The sequence below is a fragment of the Panthera tigris genome, chromosome A1 (assembly GCF_018350195.1).
Source record: "Panthera tigris isolate Pti1 chromosome A1, P.tigris_Pti1_mat1.1, whole genome shotgun sequence".
Classification (NCBI taxonomy): domain Eukaryota; kingdom Metazoa; phylum Chordata; class Mammalia; order Carnivora; family Felidae; genus Panthera; species Panthera tigris.
Genome location: NC_056660.1, coordinates 181790940 through 181797670, shown reverse-complemented (window position 1 = coordinate 181797670; position 6731 = coordinate 181790940).

The following is a 6731-nucleotide window of genomic DNA, read 5'->3' as shown; positions in this document are numbered from 1 at the left end:
TTGTAGTTTCCTGTTTGTGACTCTGAAGAGTTCCCATTGAGGCAGGGGCTGGACAGTCTCTCAAAGGTAGCTCCATTATTGTCATTCCAAAGGTAAGTGGCTACACTGGCCTGCCATCTCATGCCCCCCTCTGTCTTCCTCTGTCACAACCATTTAGTCTCTTACCAGTTAAAATTTATAGTTAAGTTTTTGCCTTATTCTTTTAGAATAAGATCCCAACTACCATTATCCTGCTCCCTAAATTACATACAAGTTCTTTCAAAAATAATATATTCAGGTTTTCACAGGTGTTTTCCCTGATACAGACTTACAGGGACTACTTTTAGAAGCCAAAACCTTCTTACTGTCCCATCTTTGTCTTTGCTCTCCTCTTATGTCAATCCCATTCTTCTCTGTGGCAAGAGATGATTATGACCACAGAGGGAAAATGTTCATATAAAGGAAAGAAGGGAAAGAAGAGATTACATCATTTGTATTCCAAAATAGTATCTGGCTACCAGTAAAAAGCTGGTAATTGAGGTCTTCCATATACTTTAAATATAATGTTTTGGCACACTGTCAGAGAAAAATGGACTTATTATATCTTACATAACTAGATGTCAGAATGACTATGTCATTCACCGAAGAGCTCCCTTACCTCAATCAGAATTTAGTTTACTATTTATAGGAAAAGTAGATCCGTTAATGCTGTCAATCATGGTGCCAGGACTTACAACCACCATCACTAGTCAGTGACAACACTGCTTCTACTGAGCCAGGACTCAACTTCAAACTCTTTGTCGGCACATTAGCCCCTATAAGCCTCTTGAATTTAGTACTGGATATGAAAATATTTGGCAAATCTAAACTAACACGTAAAGATAGTTTTCTTATAGTAAGAAATTTGTCTTCTCTTACTGTCTATAAGAAAGCACTTCATTTTTGCACTGTTTTGTGATCCACATCAAAAATTTACAGTAGTAAAAAAAAAAGTATATATTCAAATACTTAAGTCTGGATTTCCAAATGGAAGAAATAAATGCCCAGTGATCTTGGAACTTGATAGATACTCACAGCGAAATACGTGATGGGAAGTTTTGTTTGTTTTTGTTTTGTTTTGTTTTAATGCAACTTATTTTCCTTCAGAACTCTAGTACTTGGAGTTATTAGTACATCTTTTTTTGGGTAGTTAAAAATCTTATCAAAGAGATGCCTATCTATGAATCAATAAATTTAATGCTTGCTAATTAACAGTTTTAGCCTGAGAACCAGTGATTGGTGTTAGGATTACAGTGTTTAATGGTTTTCAGATAAGTGTTGTTTAAATCCATTGTTCTTCAAAAAGTTGTAGCTACTTGCGAACCCAACTTTGTGTCTACCCCTCTGGCAAGAACTGTAAGAAGTTTAAACATGTGGAAGTCAGTAGAAGCATGTAAGGGTATTATGTGTTAGGATTGAATGTGCTTTCACCAGTCTGAAATAGAGGCCCCATTTTAATGTTCATCTCAAATCAGTTTCTTTGAAGTTTATTACTGTGACTGGCAGTCAAGTTATATACAACCCAAGAAAAGTTGTATCCATGTAATATCTCAATGAGTGTGAAAGTGGCAAAAAAACAATGGTGATTGGAGGCGGACGTTTTCCAGAATTTCAGTACATAGGATGTCCAAACAAATAGCAAACTGCAGTAGGCATAAGTCAGAAAGGTGCCTGCATAACGCCAAGATTGTAACTTAAAAAAAAGTTTTAGTTGAGGAGTGCCTGGGTGGCTCAGTCAGTTAAGCATCTGAATCTGGATTTTGGCTCTAGTCATGATTTCACATTCTTGAGATCAAGCCACGCATTGGGCTCTGCACTGGCAGCATGAACCCTTCTTGGGATTCTCTGTTTCTCTCTGTATATCTGTCCCTCCCCCTCCCCCTGCCTTCTTGAAATAAATGAAGAAAAAACATTTTAAAAAAAGTTTAAGATGAGTAACATTACTTAGATTTTTAACAAATTGGGTGTATAGTAGAGGGAAAACAGATAAGCGTAATGAAAGATAATTCAGGAGGCTGTTTTAATTTAACAGAGAGAGTTCTGGTCTCCACTCTATAGACTCATTCTAGGACCCAAGATGATAACAATTCTGCCATTTTCAGATGAAGACTTCTCAGATAAGTCTAGTATAATTGTCACATAGTCAGCTGGTAGCATGAGAGCTTATGGAGGAGTGCTCGGGAGAGGTGTCATGGGTCAGACCGTTAACTAATACATATCACATTGACTCACATTTCATTGGGGGAGAACTTAGTCATATGGCCACACCTAACTGCAAGAAAGGTTGGGAAATGGGGAATAACTTGAGCCTTATTTCCAACTAATAAGAAAAGACAGATTGTGGTTAGTAGGAGCTATATACCATTGGGTAGTAGAGAGTTCAGATGGGAAATGAGGTAAAATCTGCTTAACTTTGTTAAGCTAGTGTTTTCCAAATTTAGCTCACCTTTTAGAAGACGCCTGTTAAAACACTTTTTAAAGAAATGTTAATTTAGGGACGCCTGGCTGGCTCATTGTGTTTGGTGTCCAACTTCGGCTCAGGTCATGAACTTGTGGTTCATGAGTTCAAGCCCTGCAGCAGGCTCACTGCTGTCAGGCAGAGCCCACTTCAGATCTTCTGTTCCCCCTTGTCTCTGCCCCTCCCCTACTCTCTCTCTCTCTCTCTCTCTCTCTCTCAAAAATGAATAAACATGTTTAAAAATGCTAATCTAAACCAACAATTTTATTCAATATTACGCCGTTCATGTAGTTGCAATTTATCTTATAACTTATGTGATGAAGCAAACCCCCTGGCATTACAGTGTTGCTATCCCTGCATTTGTATATTGCTATAAATGAATGTCACTTTCACCCCTGTGGTTTGGAAAGGTTTGGCATTAAATTGTTGGAGGCCTTCACCTGCGTTAGGAATCTCTCACTTATTTTCATCTAGAGCTTTCATACAACATAGATAGATACTTTTTCTTACTATCCTCCAAAAATAACAGCACTGAAAAAAATGACAGAACACGTTTTATGAAGGCATAATATAACCCACTGCTGGGAACATGTCACTCGAGGCAAAAGCAGTTAGATCTGCCGGCTGGATGCTCTTCTGATGTTTCTCCTTAAATAACTTCATTATTCAATAAGAAGTGTTTTAATTATTTAAGTGACATAAAAGATGAGGTTGTAGTATCTATATCTTGATTGTGTTTACTGATTTTAAGTCTTTTCTGTCTATTTATATTGGAGTTGTAAGCACTTACCAAAACCCTATTTGGTAGGGAATCTCTCTCCACATTTAGAGAAACAAAAGGTTTCTATGTCCTGAAATTTTCTGTGTTTTCCCAACAGGATCCCTGTGATCACTCTTTTGCTGTCAAACATGGTCCTAGCATTATTAAAAGAACTTTGTCCCTCACCTTTGCAAAAGCATTTACTTTTGTTACTAACGCTCACACATGGTGCACTGATATTTACTGATAATGGATTTTTCCCCCACCGATGTAATGTACCATCATTAGGGATTGCTCTCATCATAATAATAGAAATAACAGTAATTAATCAACATCATTCTCATTACCTTTATTTATATAGTGTGCATTATGTATTAGGCACTCGAGAGTTTCATGTACATAATTTCATAGCAACTCTCATATAGGAATTGTAATCTCTCTGTCATAGATGAAGAAACTGAGGAAATGTGCCCAATATTAAAACAACAGTAGCAAGAATAGAAACCAAGCTGAAATGTTTTTGAATGTTAAAGTCAGGATGCTAACAGAGGTCTGATTAACTTCAAGTTTATGTGCTTTCTTTTTGCATTAACCCATGTCCTTCCTGATACAGAGTAGATGCATTTGAAAACACATCTATGCCCTTCTTTCCCCACACCAACTCTCTTTATGTAAAGGTTTTAATCCTTGCAAGAGTAAATTAATCTTAGACTGTGAAGTAATGCAGCCTTGAATTCAAATTAGCAATTTGTATATGACTTGGAAAACATCAGAGAGGAGAAGAAAGGAATGAAAATGTATATTGTAATCTCAGTGATAGATCTGAAAGAGATCAGTATTGTCTCTAGGATTCACAACCACTGAACAACGCTCAGCAAAGACCTAACTCTTAGGGACCAGGACTAGCAGGTTATGCTGGCTGCACTACAAGGGCTCCATGTACTTAACATTCCCTGGAGCTTTGGGTAGCAAAACTTGGCTTACTAAATGCAGATATCCTGTTGACAAGTCACTGGTGGGCCAAAGGTGTGGCCAGGAATTGTGTCAGGGAACATAGAGAAAAAGAAAAGAGTAAAAGAGAAGAAATAAAGGTTAATAGAAAGAACACAAGAAGGCTCTATTAAAATATTAAAATCTGTATGTACTGACCCAACAAATAAGTAGATAACGAGTTAAGAGATAAAAGAAAAATAAAATGAAAAAGGGGAGGGGGGGTCAGAAATGATAGGAAAGGATACAATGGAGTGCACGTCTATGCTTTCCCTGTCCTTCATTATACATCTAAAAATTAGCTGAGTTCCAATCTTATATTTACCTGTTATCATTCTTATATTGCAAGCAGCAAAAATTGGGTAAAGGGTAATGTAAGAAAAAATAAAGGAAGTGATGAGGGAAAGGTTAGTATCCTGATAATTGAGCATACAGAAGGACTAACTCAGGAACTATAGCCCCTTATGCATCTGGAGCAGAAAGAGCTCCTGGACTCTGGCAAGTGAAGACTAATGAACAGTCTCTCCAGGCTGCTGACATTGGGATGAATTTGCTTCCACTGTTTTCTCTCCTGAGCCATTCAATTAAAGATGCAAATACTCTTGAGTGTTTGATAGATCCAGCTCCTCCCAGGTCACAGGTCCGTCATTTGGTAGGGAATGGGAAAGGGGAGGCAATGCACATTAATGGCAGTTTCCACAAAGCCAGACAAAGTAGGGAGGGATGGCTTCTTAAAGTTAAATCCTGGTGGTGGTTCCAGAAAAAGAGTAAATCAATGCTGGGCAGGCACTGCCAACTGGGGTCTACCATACCACACGGCTGTGACCAGTCCAAAGGTCTCCTCAGTTTTCCAACAGTTCCTGTGGTGGAGATAGCATAAGAGTTACACTGGATGCTTGTTGAAAATGGCGAGGACGATTTTATTCAGGACTATTGCAGTAGGAGAAAGAGATTGGAATCAACTCCGCTGAAACAAAAAGCAGACGAGTTTTTAAGCAGGAGGTAAGCTAATGAAGAGTTTTAGGTGGGTGGTTAGTCAATGTGATTAGGCCATCTGTGTTTGTTAATTGGTGCTCCTTGAAGTTAGGTTCCTACCCTTCCACAGAGCCTGGGAGCTAGGGGCTCTGTCTTAAGAACAGATCCCAGGTGCTGAGAAAGACATACCTGTGTGAAGCTAGCCAGAAGTTGGGAGAAGATTTAGATCTAAAAGGGACAGGGGATAATTTGTACTTGATTTTTTTTTTTCAAGTAAATGCTCTACGGAAAGAGAGGTCAGAAACCTAGAGTCGGAAAGAAACCTGTCTAACATTTAATCATGCTGAGGGGAATGTTAAAATGCTCTTGGTCTGTAATCATTCTCTCTGCGAATGAAAATTTATCACTGTTGCCTCACAGTCCTGCTACTGTGTTTTTCCAATTGTATTCTTGCCCCTGCATGCTGCTATACAGCTCACTCTGGTCTCTCCTCTCAACATTCTCCAGAGCAGCAATAATGCACAGTGCTGGTGTATGTGCCTCTCCTGGAAGACCTGCCTGGAAAGACAGGGAATTGCAGCATATGGAAGGAGAGGGAACAAGCTACAATTGAATGTCAGACAGCAGTACTTTTGAAGTTACATGCTCATTATCCTTTCTGGGGAACTTCTCAGGGGCTCTATTATGTTAGACCCCCATCTGCTACTGCATTGTTCAGCACCCACCCAACAGCACCCCGCCCTCCCCAAAACATCCTTCATTGTCTGGCTTCTTTGAATCCCCAGCCTCCTCCTTCTCCCAACATATCCCTCTCAAACCTCCAAGGAAAAGTAGAAAATTCCCATTGCATTATTATGCAAAGCAAATTGCCCTTTCTTGGTTTCAACCTTTCCAAGCTTGGCTAAACCTTAGGACTTATCTGGGCATATTCAAATAAGAAGTGTCCTAAACAAAAGGGCTTTGGGGCCTGCTTTTCACATTTGAAAGACCAACAAAAGTTTCCTAGGTATATTTCTTTCACATGCCTCAAATCAAATTCTTATGCTAGGTTCAAAACCAAAGTGCTTTTGTCTGAGGGTATAAAAGAAGAAAGGGGAAGAAAAAGGCAATAGAAATGTTAGTTTTTCCCTTTGCCAAAAAAGATGGAGTGTTTGTTTGTTTGGTTTTAGTCTGAAAGAGAGAGAAAGACTGGGATGGAGAGAGAAATTCTTCAAACCAAAATGATTGCAATGGATATAATGCCACTGTAACTGTAGGATTTATAAAATTTTGATTCTACTTACCTATATTTCTTAAAATTTTATGTTTAATGTTTTCGTAACTGAAAAAAAAATAAGCAAGACAAGATGCGAAGTGAAGATGAAAATAAGATGCTCAAAAAATGATACTGTCACTTTTAGGCAGACATAAATATAGAATTGACAATCACTTGCAAGCACCTAGATCATAAAATGCCTGGGCATTAAATAGTGTGCAAAGATTATTGACTAGGCAAGTGACTGGATAATGACCTAAAAAGCATACTGTGGA